This window comes from Podarcis filfolensis (genome assembly GCF_964270895.1).
Source record: "Podarcis filfolensis genome assembly, chromosome: 4".
In the NCBI taxonomy this organism is placed as follows: domain Eukaryota; kingdom Metazoa; phylum Chordata; class Lepidosauria; order Squamata; family Lacertidae; genus Podarcis; species Podarcis filfolensis.
Genome location: NC_139607.1, coordinates 88,882,321 through 88,909,864, shown reverse-complemented (window position 1 = coordinate 88,909,864; position 27,544 = coordinate 88,882,321). Strand labels below are relative to the sequence as shown.

At 44.9% G+C, this 27,544-nt stretch overlaps 1 protein-coding gene across 11 annotated transcripts in view; it reads left to right on the top strand.

Annotated features, from left to right (window-relative positions):
* Nucleotides 1–27,544, top strand: part of FAT3 (FAT atypical cadherin 3) — a 455,041-nt gene that overhangs the window by 78,219 nt on the left and 349,278 nt on the right. The window contains exon 1 of one of the 11 annotated variants that reach the window (XM_083609371.1): nucleotides 6,126–6,253. The exons of the other annotated variants lie outside the window; for them this stretch is intronic. The gene's annotated coding sequence lies outside the window, so the exon portion shown is untranslated. Of the gene's footprint in view, nucleotides 1–6,125; nucleotides 6,254–27,544 lie in introns of those variants that run through there. 11 annotated transcript variants of the gene reach the window in all.

The window sequence follows — 27,544 nt, the reverse complement described above, 5'->3', positions numbered from 1 at the left end:
GGGACTGAGCAACGGGAGCTCATCCCGTCACGGGGATTCGAACCGCCGACCTTCTGATCGGCAAGTCCTAGGCTCTGTGGTTTAACCCACAGTGCCACCCGCGTGGAGAGGGAGTCCATATTAACTCTCTTGGGAGGGGATTCCACAGTCTGGGTGCAGCCACAGAGAAGGCTCTGTAGTTTGTCCCCACCAATTGTGCCGCTGATGTTGATCAGGCTGGAAGAAGGAGCTCACCTGAGGAATTTGGCACCCTTGCAGGTCTGTAAACGTAGAGCAAACCTTCATGTCTGTTAACCATGGACAGATCTGTACTCCATTTCTACACCTGGTTATGTGGGTTCTGTTTCATGTCAGTGCAAGTCTCTGCTCCATCCTTAAGAGCGCTGAACAATTCACAGTGATTAATACTAATTTTATGTTTACTTATTCACAAAACTAAGTCACGCCATTCCTTCTAAAGGAGCACAGGGCAGCAAAGACTTTTGTGATAAGAAATACATGCATGTTTAGGAGATGCTCTGTTGTTGAACCACACCCCTTCACTGCAACACCTATCTAGAGTATCATCTACTATGGCTGGTCTACTATGGATACTACCATGGTGCTTGGAGGGCTTTCAGTGGGAAGGAACCGCCAACTGAAGTGAGCTATGTTTAATTCACAGCACTTGCTAAGTTTAAGTCAGCCTGAAAATGATGTGCAGGCCTCCGGATTGTGATCGATAGCCTTTCTGTTTTTGCTCTTTTCATCAGCAAACTCATAAAGCTCTTGAAGGAGCGTCTGCACCCCCATCGTTCTGCCCGGACACTGAGGTCCGGTGCTGAGGGCCTTCTGGTGGTTCCCTAACTGTGAGAAGTGAGGTTAAAGTGAGAAGTGAGGGGTGGTGGCGCCCTCCCTGTGGAATGCCCTCCCAGCAGATGTCAAAGATATAAACAACTATCTGACTTTTAGAAGACATTTGAAGGCAGCCCATGTTTAGGGAAGCTTATAATATTTGATGAATTATTGTATTTTAATATTTTGCTGGAAGCCGCCCAGAGTGGCTGGGGAAATCCAGCCAGATGGGCGGGATATAAATAATAAATTATCATTATTATTGTTATTATTATTCATGATCATGGTGCCCCCAACCCCATGCCCAGTGGAGCTGTGTTTGGCTTAGTGGGCTACATGTTTGTGGCTATTGGATGCAAAATGCAAAACAAATGAAACAGAACAACTTCTGCGACCTAAGCTGGCAGACTCAGGCCACTAGTGACCTTTTCGGTTTGTTCTGTTTTCTTCCCTGGCTTAGTATCATCACCCTGAAAATAATTTAAACATAGGCTGTTAATATTCATTAATTTAACTCTTCATTGGCTTCAGCAGCACCCTTGCATTAATGACACTTCCTTCCAGAAGCATTTTAAATTGACGTTATTCGTATGGAAATGCGATCTCCCATTAATCCAAGAGGACAGAATAGAGTCTACTGTAAACCCAGCTGTTCTGCCAATATATTTGCTGAACCTTTCTCATTGTTGACGGGAGAAACACACCCCAAACCACCCACCCACCCGTGCCGTCTCTTACAAAGGTAGCAGGAGCTGATAGCAAAAAGTGGTATTTTTGTGAAAGTTAACCGCAGGGGGTTGCCTTTTTTTCCTGGTTGTTTCGCGGGAGTGATCTGAAGGCAGCAATTGGTTTTCTCTTTCTTGATCCCAGTTTTCCTTTCATTTTTGTAAGATTAAAGGAGGGTGGGGGATTAAATATCTGTAAAGGATAAGTTCGTTAAATCAAGAGTTTTGAGCAAACAGATCACACTTGAAACCAACACCTGTGCTATTTTTGATAGCTATTTGCCATGCAATCTGTTGTGGCATGTTCTTGAGTTGTATAAAAAGAAAAGGCACAGTTGGTTGTTGACCTGTGTTGTAGGCTCGGCTTTCTCCCAGATTTTCAGTTTGCATGACAGATGTACATCTTGGCAAACTGAACGCTGGTTTAACCGTCAATTTCACCCTTCCTGCCATGCTTTACATGGGCTACCTGCTTTCCCCCCCTTGCTTTTAAAAAAATAAATATCAAATTTTAAAGCATCAGTTATATGGAACCTTGTTCATATTTTGTAGATTTACATACCCTGCTTTTCGGCTCACATTCTCAAAGCCGCTTGCAAGATTTGCAGAATGCTTGGGCGCTATAAGAATAAGTATTGTGCTAAAAATGCATTTGCTTACCAACGGTTTCCCATCAGTTAACGTGACGACACACTGGGAAATTATCAAGGGAAGAGGATACTTTTGGGAAAGGTGCAGGACTTTGTTGACTTTCAAGGTGGCTGAGGGATTTGGTGAACATCTTTTCATTCTACAAATCACACCTTAGGTCTGACTGGAATGTGGTCAGAAGTTTAGGGATCTCCCATCTAGGATTTGCCATAATATCTGAAATTTCATTGTTTATCACAAGCTATCAGTCCAATGCTATTTAGAAGGTTGATTTGGGAGACTTCCAGTTATATGCAATCCACATCTTTGCTGCCAGTTTGAATTACTTAATAAGGTCTTTGGGCAGGAGTCCAGGGTCATTAGGTTCAGGTTTTATTTATTGAAATCACTCTTTAATTAGATATATCAAGGTGGCATACAACATTCAGAATACAATAAAATCATTCATCGTATCCATGAAAGCGCAATTGAAAACCGTCAATAAAACATCAGTAGATATTGGTTGGTGAAAAAATGGAACTTCCTATTGTGTCCTATTGTGTCTAAAAAAGGCATTTTTCAGGAGACATCTAACTGAGGGTAAGGCTGGTTCCTGACAAACCTCTACTTGTAGGGAGCTCAATGGGGCAGGGCCAGTGTGGTGTAGTGGTTAAGAGCGGTAGTCTCGTAATCTGGGGAACCGGGTTCGCGTCTCCGCTCCTCCACATGCAGCTGCTGGGTGACCTTGGGCCAGTCACACTTCTTTGAAGTCTCTCAGCCCCACTCACCTCACAGAGTGTTTGTTGTGGGGGAGGAAGGGAAAGGAGAATGTTAGCCGCTTTGAGACTCCTTAAAGGGAGTGAAAGGCGGGATATCAAATCCAAACTCCTCCTCCTCCTCCTCTTCTTCTTCTTCTTCTTCTTCTTCACTAAATCCTGGTCCCCAGTGAAGGCCATCCGAACTTTAGGGTCATGCAAAACCATCAGAAGTGCCTTATCAGAAGATCTTGGTGATTGAGATGGGTAATGAAGAAGCAGCATAGATTCAGGTGTTACCTATGGTCTGGTGTGAAGAAAACCCTCGTAGTCACTAAGAGATAGGTGGTTGTTTTTGTTATAATAACATATTTATTTTTATTCCGCATTTCCCCCTGACGGGACTCAAGGCAACTTGCGGATAGAAACAGGGACTGCTAAAAACATGGAAACACCTTCCTCAGCCCTCAAACTTTTGGACATCCCCACCAAATGAATATTATTATTTTCTTAAATGAATTGCAGGATTGTTTCATGTGTAATAATAATAATAAATTATTTATACCCCGCCCTTCCTGGTTCAGAAAACCGGGCTCAGGGTGGCTAACAACAAATTTAAAACACTTAATTGTAAAAGCAGAATAAAATACAGTATAAAAACGTGAATAACAATAAAATTCAAAGTTCAGAAATCAGTTTGGGGGAAAACCATCTAATAAGCATTAGATAGTCACCAGGGCTAACTGGCTGAATTGCTCCTACTTGGGCCAGCGAGGAGGCCAGGGGAGAATTAGCTGTGGGGTCTCAGAGTGAGCAATCTTCGTAAAAGGGGAGGGGGAGGGAAGAGAAGGGAAATAAATATCAGGCTGAATTCATATTAAAGGCCAGGTGGAATAGCTCTGTCTTACAGGCCCGATGTAAAGAGGTTAAATCCGGAAGGGCCCTAGTTTCATGGGACAGAGCATTCCATCAGGTCGGAGCCATCACTGAAAAGGCCCTGGCCCTGGCGGAGGATAGTCTGAGTTCCTTAGGGCCCGGGACTTCTAAACTATTCATGGACCTTAAGGTTCTCTGCGGGGCATACCAGGAGAGGCGGTCCTGTAAATACGAGGTCCCTAAGCCTTGTCCCTCTCCATCTTCAGATTGGTTTGATGCAACATGGATTACAAATATGTTTTTAAGATACCAATATGATTGAAATATGATTTAAGATCTTCCTTGCAGGCCTTATCCAGCCTCTTCACTGTCTGAAATATAGTAAGCAGTTGCCCATAGTAACTTTAGCAATACCATTGGGGGTGCAGGAGCAGTTCCATTCAAAATACATTTAAAGCCCAATGAAATTCACAGTTTCCGAAGCAAGTCTGCGACCCCCCAAACCCTCCAGCGATACTTTGAAATTTGTGCTTATCCAAATATTGCAACGTAGCTCTCCAACCAATGTTTACAAAAATGTGTATTAGGGGCAGGGTGTCTAAAAACGAAACATACTGATTGTTAAACAACTCCTGGAATTGTAGCCCTGGGAGGTTGAACAGGGGTCTCCTAACAGTTCCCAGTACAGTGATACCTTGGGTTACATTCGCTTCAGGTTACAGACTCCGCTAACCCAGAAATAGTGCTTCAGGTTAAGAACTTTGCTTCAGGATGAGAACAGAAATCGGGCTCCGGTGGCGCGGCAGCAGCAAGAGGCCCCATTAGCTAAAGTGGCGCTTCAGGTTAAGAACAGTTTCAGGTTAAGTACGGACCTCCGGAACGAATTAAGGTACCACTGTACCTTAAACAAACTACAAAGAATTGTTTTTTGGGGGGAAGTCACAAGTGTTTAAAGCGGAATGTATGGTGCGGCTGGGGGTCTATAAACGTGGTGGCCGTGACTGCAGCAATATTGTGGGTTTGGGGAGTACTGCAGCCTTGTAAATGGCAGCGTCCACGCTTCTAATCCCCACGTGGAGGTGCATTACTTGCAGATGGCGTGCACAGATCCTGGCCACCCGTCTTTAGACGTTTGCACGGGGGGGGGCTGCTGTAAAAGTGAAGCACCCCCCCCCGTTGTCTATTCCGTCTCTGCCGAAGCCACTAACTTATATAACAGGCAGCCAGTGTGTTCTGTTGCATGCTTAAAGGCCAGCTATTATCATCACACAGCCATTCACTGACCACCACCATCCTCTTTTCTGTTGACTCATCATTCCTCTCCCCACACCCCCACCCCGAAGAAGCGCCAGCCTTTAGGAACCGCAGATTCTCTCTCTCTGGAACTGCCCCCCCCCCACCGCTTTCCGTTATATCCAGGGCTTCTAAAGCACAGCTTATTTTTAAATCAATCGTAGGCTGCGCAGCTAGCAAAGCAGAGTGTTAATTGGGTCCAGTGGAATTCTCATTCCCATGGGGGCTCCTCGAAAAAGAGAGCTTCACGGGGGGGGGGGGGGAGGGAGGAGAGGAAATATATGCAAGCCAGCTACGTCAGCCGCAAGCAGAGAAGGCTTCTATGTGCAATATTGCAACAATCAGGGTTTTTTTTTTAATAAGTGTCTCTTTTCCCACACCCGTTGTATTCAGTTTATGATGGGGGGGGTGTTAGTTTATTCAGATGCAACCTGCCTTTAAGGAAGAGCAGGGGTAAAAGGGGGGGGCAGGGAATCTCCCTAATCTGTATTATAGCCCCTTTGCAAGCGCTCTGCTTTGCAAACTCCAGAGTGCAATTTGCCATGCCTGTCCTTGTCAGCATTGTTCTGGTACTAATTCCATATGTATGTCACATAGGAGCTCTGCGCGCTCGTCGTCGTCCCCCCACCGATTCGCTCCCCTTCCCACCGTCCATCTATTGCTTCCCCTCCCCCAACTCCTAATGGCAGATTCCCCCTCCCCGTCCTCACCCCTTCCCCTCCGAGGAAACGTGGAAGCAGGGAAATTCAAACTTTAAACAGCCTACATATAGCCTGAGTACCCGGTGAAGATGAGTGTAGCTTAGTGCTTACTCTGTTCCCCCCATTCCTCCCCTCCTGAGTTGTTGTCCCCCCAAAAAACAAACCCCTCCACCCTCCGCGCTCTCTCCCTCTCCCTCTTTCTCTCTATTTATAACACAAAGCTTTTGAAAGAAAACTAAGACTGGGCCCCGTTCTCTCTCTGCTTTCGCTTGTTACCGTGGCAGCGTGTGCATCTCAGTGCCGGAGAATGAGGCAAGCTGGCAGCGCTTTTTGCTTCTGCCCCTTGCGCTTGGGATTACGGGAGAGGAGCCCTCAGAGGGACGTTCGCGGCATGGATGCCCTACCGAGTTTGTTATGTGCCACTTATTCCGGTTAAAAGGTGAGAGCTTCTCTATAAGTGGTTTGCTTGTTTGTTTTGGATCCCTTTTCTGGTAAAAGTCTGTGTGCATTGTTCAGTTGCGAGAGCTTGCTGTTCATTAGCTGGTGGGAGAGAGAGAGAGGGAGAAAGGAAGGAAGGAAGGAAGGAAGGAAAGAAAGAAAGAAAGAAAGAAAGAAAGAAAGAGTGTAAAGGTGGAGTTTTGCATCTTGCAAATAGTACATCCCTCCAACCTCCGAAGAGTGCTTGGTCCGTAAGAATTTCCCCCAGTGTCACACAGTGTCACAAGTGTTTTCCGCTAGTAAAAAAACATGGTGAAATGAATCGCGAGTGCAGAAATAGTGCTTCCTTTCCTTGTTATTCCCATGGTATTCTGCCATGTGGGGTTGCCTGCGCGACATGCAAGACCTGAGAGAGAGAGGAAGAGAGATTCACAGAGAAGGGGCAGATGTGTATATTACTGACACTTGCTGGGTAGGAAAAGAAGAAATAAGAAGCAATAAGCAGTGTGGATGCTATTCATCCCTTTTATGGTGAAGTTTGATGTCCTCTACACTTCTTCTCAGGTAAGGGGATCTTAGCTCTGCATATCCAAAGTTTAAGGATTGCCCGTTTGAGCGAACAGCCCTTGCTGTGGCAAGTTGTTCCGTTCGTCTCCTGTTGCCCCTCTCGGTCAACGCTTCTCAAAGCCCGTGACCCACTTTGGTGCATGAGGGATACCTCCTAACAGATAGGTTTTGTACCTGGGTTGCGAAAATACACGCACGCCTGGGCTGTGTTGGGAAATACGCTCTGTGTGTGTGTGTGTGTGTGTGTGTGTGTGTGTGTTTTGCAGGGCTTGTGCCTTTAAAAGGAAGTCTTCCCTCAAACACTCGCACCATTCATGTGGAAGAGACGCATGAGGCACAAAGATATACGCTGCAAACGCTTCGGTCCTGCAGTTCAGCCTGTGTTATTTTGTACCTGGGTATCAATGCAGAGCTACAAAACTATCTCTTATGAGGCATCCCTGATGGCCAGATGGTTTCCCATGATGTTGCCCTTTGCAACCTTCCTGTCTTTAATTTCATTTTGAAATAAACTTAACTAGCTAACTGACATTCACACGGTGCATTTAAACTACATGGCTTCCTCCCTCCAAAAGATTCCAGGGAACTGCAATTTTCCACCCACAGAGCTACAGTTCTCAGCACCCTTAACAAACTTCATTTCCTAGGGTTCTCTAAGGGACACCATGTGCTTTAAATGTATAGTATGGATGTGACCTAGAGGGATGCGGGTGGCGCTGTGGGTTAAACCACAGAGCCTAGGACTTGCCGATCAGAAGGTTGGTGGTTCGAATTCCCGCAACGGTGTGAGCTTCCGTTGTTTGGTCCCAGCTCCTGCCAACCTAGCAGTTCGAAAGCATGTCAAAGTGCAAGTAGATAAATAGGTACCGCTCCGACGGGAAGGTAAACAGTGTTTCCATGCGCTGCTCTGGTTCGCCAGAATCAGCTTAGTCATGCTGGCCACATGACCCGGAAGCTGTATACCGGCTCCTCGGCCAATGAAGCGAGATGAGCGCCGCAACCCCAGAGTCGGTCACAACTGGACCTAATGGTCAGGAGTCCCTTTACCTTTATGGATGTGACCAAAGTGTAGCAAGACTGGTCCAGAGGCGAGTGGTAAAAGGACTTCTTTCTGCCCATTGGAGTGCGGAGGATTTTTACCTGGAAAACTTCAGGATCAGAGAGGCTTGACTCTCCCGAGTCTTTTCCTGCAGATTGCATTGCAGCTTCCACGTTGCAATGAAAGAATTTGGGTATGAAAACAACAACAACACGGTGATAAGAGTTGCGTACATGACTTTGACCCTCAGCCTTCCCTACCTCACTAGGTTGCTGGGTGGAGAAAACCCATAAAAGCTCATGTAGATCCTTCTGAGTTCTTTGGAGGGTGGAAAGCAAATGTGGAAACGGATGAGGGAAATAAATCCCCCCCAAAAAGTTAGTAGTGCACAAATTGCTGCCAACATAAACCCGTGTGAGTAATTTCTGGCACGCTGATTGCTTGGAAGAAGTAAAAAATAAACTCCATAAGCCAATCCAATTTTCTTCCAATTTTACAAGTGTGTCCTCCCCTCCTTTCCTTTTCCCCACTTGCCTGATCTTCTGGAGTTGATTCTTCCTTGCCAGAGGCATCTAGGACCGTGGATATTTACAAGCCCATCTTTAATGCTTATAGACTTTATAGGTTTTCCCAACATTCGGCTTTGATGTTGATACTTGCCCGGAGCTCTTGTGGCAAGGTGGCAGCAATTCCAAACAGAATAAAGGCATAGTGGGTCCCGTCCCCAGGGTCTGCATCAGCTCAGCGTTTATTCTACATTGTGCATCCCTGCTTGGGAATCTTCTTTGGCGGCAAAGCGCTGGACCGTGTGTGGGAGAAGTCATTGTGTAGTTGTCCCTTGTTCATAACAGCTAATTAAGGCTTTGTGTAAAGTAGCACATCCAGGGTTGTGTGTAAAATACATTCGTTTTTAAGGAAGTAATATAGGCCACAACAATCAAAGGTGTATTTTGCAGCTTCCCCTCCAGTGTCAGACGAAAAAGGGGGAAAGGTGTTTTATCTGCTACAGCAGGCGAGCTGGGTGGTGGAAAGGGCAGAATAAATCTCTTTATGCTAAACCAGACATTCACAGATATTCATTTGGTCTTGCATTGTCATGGTGCTCGCTTAGGAGAAATCTCACTAGGTTCACAACCTTCTTGCCCTTTGCTACGCACTCATTCTTTGCTCTTTCAAGAGGGAACTTAATGGTGGTGACCAGAAACTAAAAGGGGGAGGAGCTGGATCAGACACCCCCATACTCAAGTTCATTGAATTTGCTGGAGGTGTTGCTGTGTCTCGGTGGGCACGATGACACACACACACTTTGTGTCTGCCAACATTTACAGGTGAGCATGCACCAAGATGTTGCCTCCCAAATTTGCAGACATCGGGTGCTGGACTGCTAGGCAGGGTTGAGCAGGAGGGTTGGCGATATCTGGTTTTCAACATTGTGATATGTCACCAGCTAAACATTGCAATATACTCATATCATAGACTTGTAGAGTTGGACGGGATCCTGAGGATTATGTAGTAGTACAGCCCTTTGCAATGCAGAAATACAGTGGTACCTCGGGTTACAGATGCTTCAGGTTACAGGTGCTTCAGGTTACAGACTCCGCTAACCCAGAAATAGTACCTCGGGTTAAGAACCTTGCTTCAGGATGAGAACAGAAATTGTGCTCCGGCGGCGCGGCGGCAGCAGGAGGCCCCATTAGCTAAAGTGGTGCTTCAGGTTAAGAACAGTTTCAGGTTAAGAACGGACCTCCGTTCTTAACCTGAGGTACCACTGTATGCAACTGTTCATTTTTGGGAATCAAAACAGCATGATATTTGAAATAAGGATGGAGCTATGTAGAGGCATTGTCTGGTTTCACGGTTTTTCCCCACATTGTGATTTTTGCATAGCAAACACACCATGACATATTGCCAGGTCAGAAATTATGAAACCAATATCACAATAATGGACTTCAAACCGGTTCTGGATGATATATCAATATATCGCCCAGCGCTATCAAGCACATCCTTTGTATGTCTGAGGTCCCAGGTTCAGTCTTCCTGGTTTGGCTGGGAGAGATACTTGGGAGCTGCTGCCAGTCAGTGTAGACATTATTGCCCTGGATGAACCAATGGTCTGACTTGGTGTGAGGAAGCTTCCTATGTTCTTCAGTTTTGCTGAATTTTGCCCAAATACTTTGAGAAGTGTCGTTCTTTTGGAACATGCATATGACCACATCCGAAATGCTTCTCTGAACTATTTTGGGGATAGAGGGGCTCCATTTGCTCTTTGAATTTGCTTAACCGTGCCATGTGGAAAGGCACCCCTTTTCAAATCATCTCCTTTAAGATGATCAGGAGGAAATCCAGCTGAACAGCCTCCTTTTCCTAATCCGACTTTGCTTCCAGCCTTGCCTATATGCAGGCTTTAAATAAGTGGAAAGTCTACCAAAAGCCCAGTGATTAGGGGGAAAGCTCTCATCTGCGGTGCTTTCAAAATCCAAGGTGCGAGGGGAAAGAAAATCCCCTCTGAAGGGCACGCATGTCTTCAATGTCACAGTTGTTAAGAATGTATGCAGAAAAACTAGGAGGTTTCTTTTTTAATACATTCTCCTCTGGGGCAGAACGTGACAAAAGAGTTTTGAAGGTTGGCTAGGGATTTATCAATGCATTAATATCAGAGACCTTAAACTGCTGTCTTCCTCTTCCTCCTTCTCCACCATAAATGACTTAACTTCTCAAGTTTGTGGCGTCATCCCACTGACACAATAGGTCGGGTGTGGGAAACCTTTGACCCTCTAGGTGTTGATGAACTACAGTTCCCTTTCCCGTCGCTCCCTAGCAATACAGCAGGCTCCGTGGAAAATTGCTCTTAGCTTTATGGCTGCTCTCTCCCCCCAAGACACTGGATCGCTCCCCACTTATTCCCCCCCCCCCTTTTACCCTTCCAAATAAATGAACAGATCATGTTTTCTCTGTGGCTTAAAATGACAAGGAAAAGTGATTCTAAAGACAGGCTTACTGCCCAAATGAGAGAGAATACAGGGCTCTCTTGTTTGAAGAGCATTAGCATGAGAATGAAGGGGCTGCATGGTGTGTTGGTTTAAGGTGCCCATGCAGAACTGAGGGGGAAGGGAGGCCAGGACTGTTGTGATTTCCAGAGCCTGCAAAACCATTTTTTTGTGCCATAAATAGTCTCCACTTTCTCCTGCAGAATTTAACAGAAATGCAAAAGGCCAAACTCTTCGTAAGCCATTATTATTTTTTACAGTGGTACCTCAGAATACATACGCTTCAGGTTACATACGCTTCAGGTTACATACACTTCAGGTTACACACTCTGCTAACCCAGAAATAGTGCTTCAGATTAAGAACTTTGCTTCAGGATAAGAACAGAAATCATGCTCCGGCGGCATGGCGGCAGCGGGAGGCCCCATTAGCTAAAGTGGTGCTTCAGGTTAAGAACAATTTCAGGTTAAGAACAGACCTCCAGAACGAATTAAGTACTTAACCTCAGGCACCACTGTACACGATAGCTGCCCAAGGTGATCTTCCTGTGCCCCTTCCCTGAGACAACGGGTTGTATTCAACTACCCTTTACTCAGAGTAAACTCACTGCAGTCAATAGCCATTACTAATGTGGGTCTATTTTAATGGGTTTACTTTGAGTAATATATCTAGTTGAACACAACCTAGTGGGTTACCCCCCTTGCTCCTGCAAATTTTCTTTCTTTTTTTATAAATATTTATAAAAATTCAAAAAAAATTCAAAAAAAAAATCAAAAAAAGCTCCTGCAAATTTTCAGGGCGGTAAACGTTTCTCTCCCAAGTTATGCAAGAATAATGATTGGATTTTAAGAACACCCCGGTGAATAGGTAATTCCCTTTTCTCTGTTTTCCTTTCATGGAATTGGGAGACAAGAGAGGAGGACTAAGAAAACAAGTTTGCCAAGCAAAACCGAGTTGCTACCAAACTTTACTTAAAAGAAGATTCTGTGTTGAAGTGAAATGGACTGGCAGAACTATCCGTGCCTTTCAGAAACTATTTCTGCAGATCTGAGGCAAATGTTGCCCCTTTCATTAAACCTATTCTCAGCCCCGAACTCAGTTCCTCACCTTCTTGGTTGGTTTGTCCTGCTCTTACCCAGAAGTTGCAAGCTTAATCCTGCTTCGCCCGGACTTTCTGTATTTTAGCTTAACCTTCACACTCTGTATAAGTCAATGCAACTCAGAAAGCTTTCTCCCATTCTGTCTACCTTCTTAATTGTATGCTTCGGCAATTCTTTGCATTTATCAGCTACTTCTTGGAACTGATTTCAACAGCCCAGATGCAAAGCGGCAAAATTGCAGGGGTGCTGTTGATAACATGCCGTGGTGGGCCGTGAACCCTACACAGTGCCAGGCGTGAGCAACTTGTGACATGCTGACCCGAATGCAGCTCACAGCCTCATATGGTGTCTCATGGGGGTCTGTTTCTGCTGCCTGCCTGAGTCTATGCAAACAGGAGGTGGTCAGGTATCTGCAACATAAGCCTTTTGGGCTTCATCTTGACTATTATATGTTAGGCTGACCTGGAAAGATGGGTTGTTGGTCTGGTGTAATTTTTGAGTGCACGTCAAATGCCAGTGCAGCATTTGGGAACGTTCATGTACTCAGGAACATGATGATCACATATTTTGCATGCGAAAGGTCTCAAGTTTAATCCCAGGCATCTCTAGGTCCGGCTAGTATTTTGTATGAGTGTCTGTTTTTAGACAAATGAATCCACTAATTAGGCAGCCAAATAATCACGATCACATGGAATAAAAAGTAAGTGGTCTTTTGGATTACTTTTGGGGTATCCTGTTTCCTTCCCTCTGGTTTCTTAAATTTTTTGGGGGGGGCACACTCAGATACAAATAGTTTCCGTCTTTCTTTTATTAATGTCCTTCCTTCTGTCTGCAATAATTTTGCTGTTGGCATTTCTGTAGTGCAAGGATGGGGGACATGTGACCCTAGAGCAGGGGTCAGCAACCTTCAGCCGTGGGCTGGTCAACTGTCCCTCAGAGCATGTGGTGGGCCGGAATATTTTCTTTTGGGGGGGGGGAATGAACGAATTCCTATGCCCCACAAATAACCCAGAGATGCATTTTAAATAAAAGCACACATTCTACTCATGTAAAAACTCACTGATTCCTGGACCGTCCGCGGGCTGGATTGAGAAGGTGATTGGGCCGCATCCGGCCCACAGGCCTTAGTTTGCCTACCCCTGCTTTAGAGGCTCCCATCAGCTCTAACCACTCACTGGCCATGCTAGCTAGAGTTGTGGGGAGTTTTGAGTTCAATAAGACCCAGAGGTATATAGGTTTTTATCCCTCCTATGTAGTTCACATTGACAACTTCATTTAGTTTTAAACAGATCAACAAGACTTGGGGTGCACAGAAAGAGAACAGCGTCCAGATATGCCAACATAGTTCACCTGTCATCTGCTCAAGAGCATTCCAAGCAGAACTGTGGGAACATCATCCTTTGCACTGTGTGTTTGGTCTTGCATTTAAAAATACAGTGGTACCTCAGGTTAAGAACTTAATTCGTTCTGGAGGTCCGTTCTTCAGCTGGAACTGTTCTTAACCTGAGGTACCACTGTATTTTGGGGCCTCCTGCTGCTGCCGTGCCGCCGGAGCACGATTTCTGTTCTCATCCTGAAGCAAAGTTCTTAACCCGAGGTACTATTTCTGGGTTAGCAGAGTCTGTAACCTGAAGCGTCTGTAACCTGAAGCATCTGTAACCCGAGGTACCACTGTACTAACAGTGAAGATGTGCATCTACAAATAAACACATTTTTGTTTTTGAGTAAGTGGTTACCGTTTTCTAAAGTGAGCCATGTACTTATGCGCCTACAATTTTATGCTTTCCTCCCCTCCTTAGGTCTTTTTTTTTATTTTTAAGCCCAGTGCAATTCTCTGCCATTTTGGGGAGTGCCTGGGATGCGGGTGGCACTGTGGGTTAAACCACAGAGCCTAGGACTTGCCGATCAGGAGGTCGGCGGTTCGAATCCCCGCGACGGGGTGAGCTCCCGTTGCTCAGTCCCTGCTCCTGCCAACCTAGCAGTTCAAAAGCACGTCAAAGTGCAAGTAGATTAATAGGTACCACTCCGGCGGGAAGGTAAACGGCGTTTCTGTGACTGCTCTGGTTCGCTTAGTCATGCTGGCCACATGACCCGGAAGCTGTACGCCGGCTCCCTCGGCCAATAAAGCGAGATGAGCGCCGCAACCCCAGAGTCGGCCACGACTGGACCTAATGGTCAGGGATCCCTTTACCTTTACTTGGGGAGTGTCTACTTTTGACTGAAAAGCGAGATACACAAATAGTAAATATTACTCACCTGATAATGGGTCTCACCTTCTCCTTACCATATGCTAATAAAAGCAGATTGGGGAGGATTATGAGCTGGATAAATCACAGAATCATAAAAACCATACAGCTGTAGAGTTGGAAGGGACCCCGTAGAGTCATCTAGTCTAGCCGCCTGCAATGCAGGAATCTCAGCTAAAGCATCCATGACAAATGGCCATCCAACATGTACTTTAAAACCTCCAAGGAGGGAGATCCTTCCACTGTCAAACAGCTTTTACTGTCAGAAAGTTCTCCCTGATGTTGAGTCGGAATCTCCTTTCTGGTAACTTGAAGCCATTGGTTCGAGTCCTGCCCTCCAGAGTGGGAGAAAACAAGCTTGTTCCCACTTCCATGCGACAGCCCCTGAGATATTTGAATGCTGGGAGGGAAAGGGTTGTGTTAATTCTCTCCATTATCGACACTTTCCTTTATGATACTGCTTCTGTTTTGGCTTCCAAGTTGTCCAGGCTGGTGTTGCTTTTTTTAACCAACCAACCAAAACCTACAAACCAAACCGGGGGTTAAAAAAACTCCCTGTACAGTGGTACTTTGGGTTACATACGCTTCAGGTTACATACACTTCAGGTTACAGACACCGCTAACCCAGAAATAGTACCTCGGGTTAAGAACTTCGCTTCAGGATGAGAACAGAAATCGTGCTCCGGCGGCGCGGCAGCAGCAGGAGGCCCCATTAACTAAAGTGGTGCTTCAGGTTAAGAACAGTTTCAGGTTAAGAACGGACCTCCAGAAAGAATTAAGTACTTAACCCGAGGTACCACTGTAATGTGTAGTTTCAGCCTTAGGAGAAAGGGAGAGAGACTGTGTGGGATGGGTCATATTACTGGACCTCAAACAACCTGCTCACATATTACGAGAGATGAGCTGGGTAAATTCCTATCTTACAAATCCCAAGTTCCGATAAAATTTGCTGTGTAGAGATGCTATGTAGAGAGGTATATAATGTACAGTCTTCAAGAAAAAAGATTAAGGAAATCCTGAAATCTGACAAAGTAGATAAGTAAGGAAAGATCAGCAAGGATGGTGTCAAGGTGAGTTGCAAAGCTTGAGTGGATCAAGAAACCTGTTTGAACAACAAAGGATTGAGGTGTGTGTTAGATGAAGAGCAGTTTGCAACAGCAGGGAAGAGATTAGCGGATTGCAGGGTGGGATCAACATCTGGGCAGCGTTGTTGAAGCTGAACATTTGCTAATCTGGAACAAGAACTTTGCACCAAGAAAGCAAAGTTTGCCGATATAAAATGGAGCGCGCACTAGATCTGGAGTTCCTTTTGCAACATGAGCCTCTTGGGCAAGATGCACAGATCTGCTCCCAGATCAGTTGCAAAGTAACGAGTCTGTACCAAGATGCAAGAAACGGTGATCTAGCTGCTAAAAGTCTATCCTCTTTTAATAATAATAATAATAATAATTTTTATACCCCGCCCCTATGGTATGTGCTTAAGGAACTGTGGGTTGGAAGAGTAACCCAACAATGCTCTTACAAGAAGTCTTTGAGCCATTGTGGTACAGTTTCAACCAGGGTTGAAATTCCAACTCAGGCATGAAGCCAGGGTTTCCCAAACTTTGATCTCCAGCTATTTTTGGACTACAATTCCCATGATCCCTGAGCGCTGGTCCTGCTAGCTAGGGAGGATGGGAGTTGTCATCCAAAAACAGCTGGAGACCCAAGTTTGGGGAACCCTGCACTAAGCTATCTAACTCATCCTGTTATATGGATGGAACAGTGTTCGTAACTCCCATTGTTCTAGGCGCATTTCGCGACAGGGAATTTCATTAGCATGAGCAGTTTCTGAGCTCTGGGCGCAGTACTGCGCCTAAAATTTCAGATTAAAACTGTGGAGTGGAAGGAAAGGAGGACCTTTTTCTGCCTCCCCACTTCTAGCTACTTGCTGAAGACTGGAGAAGAGACCCTCTTAAGAACATTAGGGGGGTGGGCAAGGGAAGGACTAGACCATGTGAAAAATGAACATAACATTTCAGCTGCAGTTCATTCATTTTCAGCTTTGTACTCTTGTTATTAAAAAGCATGCTTAGACATTCTGTTTCGTTTCTGCACCCATGACTTCGGCTTAAGGTGCCATTTAGCTCCTAGCTCTCATAACACTGGGATAGAATAAATTTAATAAATGAATAAATAATTTTATAAATGAATAACTTGAATTCCACAACTTAAGGGCTGACGCAGAGAATGCCCTCTTCTGGGCTAACTCCCGCTCTCCAAAAAAACTTTTGAGGGAGGTGCAGGAGAGCATCAATTTCTGGCAGTATCTCTAATGTTCCATGAGATCTCCCGATATTTTGATGAAATCGTCGCTGATGCTGACATTGCTTTGGGGGCTTAGGGCATCTGAGGTGGGTGCTTCACCCTGCCTTGTGTGTGGGCCAGCCTGGGTGAGTTGGAACTACGAAAAGGGTCCCCTCTGCTGATTCTAGCACCTGGGAGGGTCTGTTCTGTAGGGAAGGAGGTGATATTTCAGATACTTGGGGACCTAAGTCTTTCAGGGCTTTGAACACCATTGAGAGCACATTAATCTGGCCTAGAAACGAACTGGTGGCCAGTGTATCTGTTTTAGAATGCAGGTTACGTGAGTTCTGAAGGAAACCCCTGCTAAGAATCTGGCCGTTGCATTTTGGGCTGGTTGAAGTTCCCGAGTTGTCTTCTAGGACGGCCCCTGTGGAGCATGGAGTACCATGGCGAGACATCTCTGTCCAAAAGCGTCCATAGCTGGTGAATGATCTGGAGTTGGAAAAAGGCAATCGGCTCTTGAGGCCACCTGGGGACTAGTGACAGTGCCAAAGTATATATATGAAAAGGAAAGTGCAAAACTTGCATTTGGCTGGTCCAAAGCACTAAAGAGAGTGTAAAAACGAACAGACCCAACACCGTTTTCCTTGAGTTAAGTTGTCCTGGCACACCTGCCCTTTGTGAGCTGTGGGCAAACTGAAACGTATCATTATGCTCTTTTGCCGCTTGCTTGGGTGTTATAACTGTTTCTGGAAACGAAAAGACACATTTTCTTGGTTTTTTTTTTAATGGGGGGGGTAACGCTATAAAGAATGGCGACAACAGCTTCATGTATGAATCTGCTGTGTGTTACTTCCTGCTGTTAACTCTGTAACAAGATGCTAAGGCGCGTACGGGGTATGTGTGCTTCTATACACCAAACAATAGCATCCTTTCTTGAAAGGTACCTTGTTAGCAATTCTGCTATCACCACCCCCTTTTCCTGGGTTTGCAGCATGTTTAAGCTATCACGGCGTCAGTGGCATTGACAGTTTTCACACTAATAAATGGTCCAAAAGCTTTGGAAATTCTCGGTGGTGATTTAGGAGTTACGGCAAACGTAGCACTCTCTAATTTCACCGTTACAGTTTCCTTGGATACGGAACATTTTTGCATAGAGTTGCATAGATGCTTTCTTGCTATAATCGTTCCAATAAGTTGGGACTTTGGAAGAAGAAGAAGAACGCTCAGAGGCGAAGGCAGATGAATGCTTTGTATTCTCATCACCGGAGAGGGTGGCAGGGGGAGAGGAGTCTTAACTTTGGCAATTAATCTGTGCAGTTTGCTTTGAGTCAAGAGCTGGCTGCATTTCGAGCCACTGTGGAAAGCTTGGGTTTGTCTATGGAAGCGTTGGCACCTTGGGTTATGCTGTGAATCTTGAGTTGCAACCAAGCAAGTCAATGCTTGTGTGAAGATTATGAAAGAGGGTTTGTCTTCTCTCTGCATTAAGTCTTACACTGTTTTGTGTACAGTTACCCTGGTATATATACTGAACGATAGAGTACCCCGAAAGGAGTCAATTGGGCTACTGAGGATTTGCAGAACCTTTATTTAACAGGACGCAAAAAGTTGTCGATATATCTGATAGCTAGCCAAAGGCTTGTGGATTTTTGCATTTTCCCTAGAAAGTTGTAATCCCATGTTTAGGTGAGCCTATTCTGAAAGGAAGTGCATAGTTTGGTGCCTGTCCTAAAAAACCCCCACAATGCTAGCTTTAAGACTTCTTAAATTTAATTAGTGAGGTTGATAGAGCAGTGTCTTGCAAAACACAGAACTTGCAGCTAGGGTTCACGTGGAGTTATTGGCAGTGGTGTAACAATAACTTGCAAAGGAGCTCATAATGACAGCCCTACCTTCATAGCCCCCCAAGGAGAGTTGAAAAATGCAGGTAGCACTGTTGATTCATTATACCTTCTTCTTCTTCTTCTTCTTCTTCTTCTTCTTCTTCTTCGACGATCACTCGTAGCCGAGTAAGGTTGTCTTCCATAAATATGGTTTTAACAATGAGTCCGTAAGTGACTGTGGACGCCAATTCTGGACCCACACGTCCTTCCACAGTGGAGACATTGGTTCTCAGGCAGGAGTTGATCATGGTGTGGATTTGCCAAGCGTGCCCTTCTCTTAGCATGTTTCTCCCTTGTGTTCTGAGTTTGAGTGTCTTCAAAGTCCATGACACCTTTGGTAAAGGCTGTTCTCCAACTGGATAACAAGTGGTATTCATTATAATACACCCACACCCACACCCTACATCCCTAAGCACTGCATATCACCATAGCAATTTAGTAAGGTCAACATAAGAACACAAGGCACAGCAGAAGAACATAGTTCAGGCCAATGGCCCAGCATCCTATTCTCACAGAGGCCAACCCAGATGCCTGTGGGAAGCTTGATTGCAATCCTATGCACAGTTTCACCGAATGCATCAGTTCAGCTTGCGAAACACATTGCAGTCCCACCCCTGGGAGCAAGGCCCGTTGGGAGAAGGTAAACAAACTGGAAAAGACAACGTTCTGGTATTAAAAAAATGTGGCCACAACTTTTATTGGTTCCAGATGTAGGTAGGATTTGGCCACAGGCATTGGGCATATATCCCTCTCAGCCTCCTGTTGGACTGAGGCATGGCAGGGTCAATCATGTGATAGATGGGTCCATTGCAAGATGTGGTTTCTATGTGGAGGGCTCTCCCACGCCGCTGAAGGAAGCTCTGTGGTCCATCTGCCGCTGGCCTTGGCTTTTGGGCAGAGACTTTGGTTTCTCTGGTACTTCTGCTACTGATGCCATAGCTCACACTCTAGAAACAAAAATGTCCTGGGAATGGCTTATGGAATATTTGCAAAGAAATTGTTAACAGATAAGAACATTGGCAGGATTATTGTAATAACCTGCAGTTTTTTTAAGAGCATATATTTAAAGCAGATGAATAAATGAGCAAATTAAATTAGTTTGGATATGCAGAAGTATGAAAAATAAATATAAGGAACTGCAGAAAGGGAGGGGGAGGAAGTCAAATTCTGAAATGTCAAAATGATTGTAAAATTATTGAAATGTATAAAACTGAAAATCATAAATAAAATATAAAAAAGGAAAAAAGTCCTGGGGCCATGATCCCACCACATTCACCCTCAACTAAACAACTGGAAATGGGATTATGATTATGATTTCCTTTTATATACCACCCTTTATCAAAAGATTTTAGGGAATTATTATAGGGAATCTATGTACAAATGTAGCAAACAAGTAAAACAATAATAATAATAAATTGCTTCATGAGGAAAAAACAATGTCAGAGAGAAGTCCTGTCTGTCTGTCTATCTAGCTATCTATCTATCCATGCATGCATACATACATATACATACATGGCACAATTTTCATCTGAGATGGCCTCCAGGCAAATGGCTGTCCACACATACCTTTTCCCATGAAGGGACTGTATTTCTTAAGCTTCCAGATCTGAACCAGCCCACACATAAAACCCGCTGTGTCAGCATTTGTTCTCAAAACTCACTTCCGTGATGGTTTCTTGGCAAAGGCTATTGATAAGCAAGCAGTCGCTTTCTGCCTCATGCATAGGAAGCCTCCTTGAGGTTCCTTTATAAACATTTTTCTTTTAGACGAGCAATATATCTCCCAGTTCATTTAATAAAATAAAGTCATTGTCTCTGAGGCGTAGAAAGCACAGATAATACTACAATATCATTTGGACATAAATTCTTGGGACAGGTGCAAAATGGAGGTTTTTTTTGCAGCCGCCTTGGCTTTATTGAAATTCCGTTCATAAAGCTTCCAGCTTTCGAATGCCAAAAGCTGTTTCAGGCTTCCTTTTTAGAAAATGACATATAGAAATGTATTATGCCCATAGTAGTTACTCTTGTGTGACACAAGCGTCAGCTTCTGTAAGGGAGGAATGCTACTGCGGTGGAGGCTTTTAATATATATCCACGTCTGTGTAAAGTTTAAAGTTGTCATGGAGGCTGAATATATATACATTTCTGTACCAGAAGCACAGCCTACCAGCTTGCATTGCAAACCTGGCAGGTCCTTGGAGAGCAGCCGCTTTTGCCCACCCAGGGAGGCTGCAAAACCAAGTAAGTCTGCACTGAAGATTTTGCAGGCCCAGGTAGACCTTTGAACCAGAAGGCATCTCAAGTCCCTGGTGGACCAATATACAGAGCTGGAGGGGATATGTTCTGGGCTTTGTAGGCTGAATATTGTCAAGCCTGCTATATGCCCATAGTATGTGCAGTGTTAGACAGCCCATCCTAAGAGTGGCTAAGGGCACACTGTATGAAACTCAAGATATATAAGCTAAGCACCAAATGGTTCCTTAAACCAGTTGCCAAAACGGAATGACTAGTTGCCATTTTGGGGCCAGACGACTTAAAAATCATATGTTTCTGAAATATACCCAGAATCGAGTGTGGATTTCATGCTCTTTATTCAGCTCATAGTAGCGAGGAATGGAAGTTCCCTCAGAATGTCTGCTTTATATACATTATTTACACACGTGATTGGCTAATTCTGGGATTCTCCTGTAGGCCAATCAGATTGCGGATTCACTTCCACCTGGAGCTGGATTGGGTGGCTCCTGCGGACCAATCAGATTGCTGCATTCTGGATCCTATTATTCTAGGACCAATCAGACTGCTGCATTTTGGATCCTATTCAACTCAATACATAACAGTTTCAATACGACTTTTTGGCTCCTGAAATTCATTTTGATTGTGCAGATAAAATATAATGGATAGAATTCTATGGGATGTGTTGCTAGCATGCGAAAACAGTCAAGATCTAAGGATCCCCAGGCATGCACTTCCAGATGGTGGAGACATCAGGCGCTATCCTGGCACCCGGGCATCTCCAATAGCCAGGTGCAAAATTCGCCTGGCGAATTTCTGATGCTGACCCTACCCCACAACACACCTGACCTGGTCAGAATTAAACACAGCTGGGGCAAGAGTGGTGTTGGGACTGCTGGTGGACTGGCATCTATAGACACTTTCCTCAGGCTGAACAAGTTGCGCTGCAGCCAGCGGAAATTGGGGTGGGATGAAAGAAAGAGCTGGTCTCTGCAGGAGCCGGTGATGGTTGCAGTGACAGCCACAACTACAATTGCAGTAGAGATTCCATCCAACATATTCCCACCTATGAAGGAGTGAGTCTGTGGGGAGCTGCCCACTAGATGAAGCAGGCCGTGACTCTGGGCCACCTGAAGAGTGGCCATTCTACTGAGGCTGTGCCAACTGACATTGGGGACTTGATCATCACAGTTTGAAGTAGTCTTCTTCTGTCCTGAGGTCCTTGCTCCTGAATGAAGGCATGCGCCTCTTTCCTTTTCACAAAGAAACCTATGCAGGGACAAGTCTGAAACCACCATTGTAGCCTAACAATATCATGTCTTGTGATTAAAGATGGGTGAATCTGTCAATTGCGGCGTTTCTCAGTTTTTCACCTTAAGTTCAGTTCTCTTATATTTCTACATCAGTTCACGATGACTTTTCTTTTTAAAAGTCTCATGAAGATTCACCAGCATTTCAGTGCAAGGTCCACACATTTTTGTACACAGCTTTGGCCAATATACATACTTTTGCAGAGCAGCTTTTGCTAATATAATACAGTCTTACACACTATTTTCTTCAGCAGATGCATTTCTAAGCACACTTTACCTTACAGAGTTTTGCACACATAGCATGGCTGAAGAACCACAGTGCAAAATTTGGAGAAGTGTGAATTTTGGAAGATGATTGGGTTTTTTTCACAAATTGTTTCAGAAAGTGCAAGTTGGGTAGATTGGCCTTTAAATGTGAACTGAATCAAATCTTCTTCCTCAGTCCTACTTGCCATGTCACTCTGTCCTTGCCTTTTCCTTTACTATACAGTGGTACCTCAGGTTACACTTCAGGTTACATACGCTTCAGGTTACAGACTCCGCTAACCCAGAAATAGTGCTTCAGGTTAAGAACTTTGCTTCAGGATGAGAACAGAAAACGTGTTCTGGTGGCACGGCAGCAGTGGGAGCCCCCATTAGCTAAAGTGGTGCTTCAGATTAAAAACAGTTTCAGGTTAAGTATGGTCCTCCGAAACAAATTAAGTACTTAACCCAAGGTACACACTGTATTTTGTGCGTCTTGGAGAGGCTTGTTTCCTGGTCAGTGTGTTGTAGGGTGTCTTTTGCTAAAATCATCTAAACTTGTTTCCTGGTAGTCTAGGGCAGCTTCTAGATTTTCCTGTGATACTTATTTTTATGCATGAACGCTGAAAATATCTGCGCTTTTCTGTTCCACAGCATATTTGCTGAATAAGATAAGTCTCCCAAACCAGGGAGCAAGCTTGCAAGCATTTTTGTGGCATGTGGAAATGAAAAGCAATTGTGGATGTGATGCAAAATAATTTTTTGAAGGGAATATGCACATTTGAGCCCATGCAGCATATTCTGAAAAGGCAAGATGTTTGTTGTTGTTGTTTAGTCGTTTAGTCGTGTCCGACTCTTCGTGACCCCATGGACCAGAGCACGCCAGGCACTCCTGTCTTCCACTGCCTCCCGCAGTTTGGTCAAACTCATGCTGGTAGCTTCGAGTACACTGTCCAACCATCTCGTCCTCTGTCGTCCCCTTCTCCTTGTGCCCTCCATCTTTCCCAACATCAGGGTCTTTTCCAGGGAGTCTTCTCTTCTCATGAGGTGGCCAAAGTATTGGAGCCTCAGCTTCAGGATCTGTCCTTCCAGTGAGCATTCAGGGCTGATTTCCTTAAGAATAGAGAGGTTTGATCTTCTTGCAGTCCATGGGACTCTCAAGAGTCTCCTGCAGCACCATAATTCAAAAGCATCAATTCTTCGGCGATCAGCCCTCTTTATGGTCCAGCTCTCACTTCCATACATCGCTATTGGGAAAGCCATAGCTTTAACTATATGGACCTTTGTTGGCAAGGTGATGTCTCTGCTTTTTAAGATGCTGTCTAGGAGCAGGAACCGGCAAGCCACTCCAGTATCCCTGCCAAGAAAACTCCATGGACAAAGACAACAGGCATATAAAAGGCAAGATAGCAACAAAAAATTACTGGTGTCTCTTTATTTACATGTTACATACGTAGCTCACAGGGCCGTGTATTTGGCAGTCTAGTTAGGATGGATAGGAATATGCTCAGAATGCGCTCAGCCTTTGGAAAAGAAAAGAGCAAAAGAATACGCTGTGGATTTAGGACACATGGAGATTTAGGACATATGGAGTCCCTGTCACTTTTGTGGGCACATCACATTGTATTGAGTTATTTAGACTTCAGCGTTTGACAAGGACTTAAAATTCTACAGCTTGCTTGCATTCTGTCACCAGACTCTGTCGGGCAGTCGAGTGAGGTACCCAAGTGCTCACTTTGACGTTTTAAATTATTGATTTGAAGACCCTGGTCTCTGAACTTAAAAAGGCCACTTTTTGAATGTTAACGAGCATGATTAGGAAATAGTATCCTAGAGTCTTAGAGCTGGAACGATCTGAAGTTTCATTTAGTCGAAGTCAGACTCAATACATTAACCCCCGTCTCTTGAGGATATGAATGCATTAGGAATCTTTTTATGAGCAACAGTTGGAAAAAAATGTCTTTCTGCCCTTGAAGATAGGAAGCTCTCTCTCTCTCTCTCTCTCTCTCTCACTCACACACACACACACACACACAGAGAGAGAGAGAGAGAGAGAGAGAGAGAGAGAGAGAGATAACAGACAGACGCACACACAGAGAAAGTATAATAATAATAATAATAATTTATTATTTATACCCCGCCCATCTGGCTGAGTTTCCCCAGCCACTCTGGGCGGCTCCCAGTCAAGGGTTAAAAACAGTACAGCATTAAATATTAAAAACTTCCCTGAACAGGGCTGCCTTCAGATGTCCTTTAAAGATAGGATAGCTGCTTATTTCCTTCAAATCTGAAGGGAGGGCGTTCCACAGGGTGGGCGCCACTACCAAGAAGGCCCTCTGTCTGGTTCCCTGTAACCTCACTTCTCGCAATGAGGGAAGCGCCAGAAGGTCCTCAGCGCTGGATCTCAGTGTCCGGGCTGAACGATGGAGGTGGAGGCGCTCCTTCAGGTATACAGGACCGAGGCCGTTCAGGGCTTTAAAGGTCAGCACCAACACTTTGAATTGTGCTCAGAAACGTACTGGGAGCCAATGCAGATCTCTCAGGACTGGTGTTATGTGGTCCCGGCGGCCAGTCTAGCTGCCGCATTCTGGATTAATTGCAGTTTCCGGGTCACCTTCAAAGGTAGCCCCACGTAGAGCGCATTGCAGTAGTCCAAGCTCAAGATAACTAGCGCATGCCCCACTCTGGCAAGACAGTCTGCGGGCAGGTAGGGTCTTAGCCTGCGTACCAGATGGAGCTGGTAGACAGCCGCCCTGGACACAGAATTAACCTGCGCCTCCATGGACAGCTGTGAGTCCAAAATGACTCCCAGGCTGCGCACCTGGTCCTTCATTCAGTTACCCCATTCAGGACCAGGGAATCCCCCACAACCACCCGCCCCCTGTCCCCCCAAAACAGTACTTCTGTCTTGTCAGGATTCAACCTCAATCTGTTTGCCGCCATCCATCCTCCAATTGCCTCCAACCGTATTGTCTATCACAGGGGTGGGGAACCTGTTGCTGATGGTCTCCGAGATAAATCTGGGAGTTATCTCACCATATCTGAAGGGCGGCTGGTTCCCCATGAATGAGCCTGATACATGGGTGTGTGTGTGTGTATTTTTGGTAGACAAATTTGATATTTGGACTCTCTGTTGAGCTGCAGCTGAACCAAAGTTAGATTGAGTGTCTATGGACAAGTTACTGTTTCTCAGGCTAATGTCATTGTAGTGTGGATGATGAAGAGGAGCTCTGTGCGTGTTTCTTTCTACTCCTTGGGAGATGCGTGGATACATAGGTACTTTAAAAAACAAAACCCTCCAAAACAAATACATTTCCCTTTGGAATACCTGAGCAGAGGTTGATCCACCTGCTAATGCCAAGAGCATTTATGGGATTTATGCAACATGCTTGGAGCTATGGCTGTTTGTGTGGAAATGAAAGGACTTAGAGAAGGAAGAAAAAATAGCCGCTAGTAGCCTTCTCTAAGAGCTTGTGCAAATGTTTACACAGTGTTTTAATAGGACTTCCCATGCTTCTGCTTGTGAAAGAGATTGCACCAATAAGCAGCACATTCGGATTTAGCTCCACTTTATTCACATGTTTCTGTTATATATAAGGGTCTGGTGAGTTCTGTTTCAGTGTATCTGAAGAAGTGTGCATGCACACGAAAGCTCATACCAATAACTAACTTTGTTGGTCTCTAAGGTGCTACTGCAAGGAATTTTTTATTTTATTTTATTTATTTTATTATGTTTCTGTATTGTAGCCCTTCTTCTAACCTTCTTCTATGTGTGGAAGGCCATCTTTTGAGCTAGCCTAGTTGGCTCAGTTGACATAACGGCAGTCTATGGCTTGTGCCTTCAGAAACGAGCAGTGGGGCATCTTAAACTCACATGTGCCCTTGTACTCCTTCATGAGTAGCAGAAGGAGATAAGAAATTTCTCCTAGTTCATCTCAAGCCATACTGTGTTTTGGGGGGAAGAACAATGGTTTGTGCAATCCATTGTTCACCGTATAGGGATGAATAGGCAGATGGGTGTACCGTTGTACCTTAGATCTCAAATGGAGTCCGTTCTAGAAGTCAGTTCAACTTCTGGCAAGGTTCGAAAACCAAGACACAGCTTCTGATTGGCTGCAGGAGCTTCCTGCACTCAATCAGAAGCCGCATTGGACATTCGGGTTCCAAAGAGCATTTGCAAACTGGAACCCTCACTTCCGGGTTGCGACATTCGGGAGCCAAAACGTTTGAGTCGCAAGACGTTCGAAAACCAAGGTACGACTGTGCTGCAAAGTAAAAAGGGAAGCTTCTGATCTCCGCTTGCATGCTGAGAGAGGGAAGGTGACGAAGAAGCACGTAGATCTGAGGCTCCCCATTCCTTGTACTCTTAATATCAAACCGTGGGCTGTCACTGCATCCTAATTGAGGAAATGTATCTGAGTAGGTGGTGGTCCTTTTCAGAATGTGAAGATTGGCTTATATTGTCCTTTCATGTAGTGTCATTGATAACCGCCCCCCCTTTTTTGCCTGCCTGCATTTCTTGTAACCGTTGGTGAAGTTACACGCCGCTGATATACCGAGGCAAGGAAATAGCTCTAAATTTCATCAGTATGGTAATGATGTATTTGTCTTGGACTTGGAAAATTTGCATTTACAAGGTGAATGGCTTCAGAGCTTTCTTAGCGCTGCGAGAGACTAGTATCTGTTGTCAAAGGGTGCTGTTCGCCTAACTAAAGTCACCTTGGCTGGTGCTATGCATATTTGGAGCATGACTTCCATTTTTAATTAACACTGTTGCACAAACGAGAGCTCATGCCCACCCACCCCTTTTAATGAAACTCACGCCGTTCTAAGTAGTTTCCTGCTTGGATGTTTTAAAACCGCACACAAGTAATCACACCCTTAATCTCCCACTTGAAACCATAATATTTAGTTGAGCGGGTTTTCTTCTTCTTCCCGAAATCAGAAATGTTTACGAAGTGATTTTTGTCCGTCCACGTTCTGCTCCTTTGTAATGGGCTGCGTGTTATCACATTACATTTCCGGCCTTCTAAACATGGCATGGCTCTTTAAAACAAATACCCAACAAGAAAGCGCCTGCAGAAAACATATGTTCTTCTTGTTCCCTCAAAGAATCCTGTTTGCCCGGCTGAACAGTCGAGAACTCAGATCTTCTGATGCCACAGGTCCGTTTAGGAACAGTTTCTATCATCTAAACCTTGAAAACAAGGTTTCGATTAGTTGTAGCGAACCCGGTTCTGCTCAGATGCTATTGGACTCCCATCAGCCCAGCCAGCATGCCAAGTGGTCAGGGATGCTGGAGTTTTAGTCTACCAACATCTGAAGGGCACCATGTTGGATATCCCCAATCCCAACTATGTTTCCAAGGCCTAGCCCTTTGGCTACTATAAGAATGGAAGCC